Raw genomic sequence first — 862 nt, 5'->3', positions numbered from 1 at the left:
AAAAAAAAAAAAAAAAAGAATAAAATAAAGGCTGGGCAGGCACAGTGGCTCATGCCTATAATCCCAGCACTTTGGGAGGCTGAGGCGGTGCATCACCTGAGGTTGGGAGTTTGAGATCAGCCTGACCAACATGGAGAAACTCCGTATTCACTAAAAATACAAAATTAGCCAGGCATGGTGGTGCATGCTTGTAATCCCAGCTACTCAGGAGGCTGAGGCAGGAGAATCGCTTGAACCCGGGAGGCAGAGGTTGCAGTGAGGTGAGATCACGCCATTGCACTCCAGCCTGGGCAACAAGAGCGAAACTCCATATTTAAAAAAAAAAAAGATACAATACCATGTCTTCCAAGGAAATACTTCTTTTCTTCTGAGGTTGGTTTGACCTATACTAGCAACAAAATTTTTTGTCATATTATTGCCTAGAATGGAAACTAAAGAGGTTGTTTAATATCCAGAGAATTTGACCAATGTCACATACCTAGTCACAGGCCAAACTAGAACGCAGTTCTCTCCTACCTACCAGGCCACTCCTTCACCACAGATAACAAAACAAGGTCACAATTAATTGATCAAAGAAAACTCAAAGGAGCATGCCCTGTAGTATTCTACCAATACTAAATTTCCTAATTTGGATCTCTGGTTATGTAAGAATGTCTTTGTGCTTAGAAAATCCATGTTGAGCTGGGTGCGGTGGCTCACGCCTGTAATCCCAGCACTTTGGGAGGCCGAGGAGGGCAGATCACGAGGTCAGGAGTTCGAGACCAGCCTGACCAACATGGTGAAACCCTGTCTCTACTAAAAACACAAAAATTAGCCGGGTTTGGTGACGCACACCTGTAATCCCAGCTACTCAGGAGGCTGA

General features: G+C 44.4%; 1 protein-coding gene across 1 annotated transcript in view; it reads right to left on the bottom strand.

The window, feature by feature from the left end:
• WDR82 (WD repeat domain 82) overlaps positions 1-862 on the bottom strand; it is a 36,332-nt gene that overhangs the window by 29,649 nt on the left and 5,821 nt on the right. The gene's annotated exons all lie outside the window — the stretch shown is intronic.

The sequence above is a fragment of the Mandrillus leucophaeus genome, unplaced genomic scaffold (genome assembly GCF_000951045.1).
Source record: "Mandrillus leucophaeus isolate KB7577 unplaced genomic scaffold, Mleu.le_1.0 Scaffold296, whole genome shotgun sequence".
Lineage (NCBI taxonomy): Eukaryota > Metazoa > Chordata > Mammalia > Primates > Cercopithecidae > Mandrillus > Mandrillus leucophaeus.
Note: the sequence above shows the minus strand (reverse complement) of the source record. Positions and strands in the feature narration are given on the sequence as shown.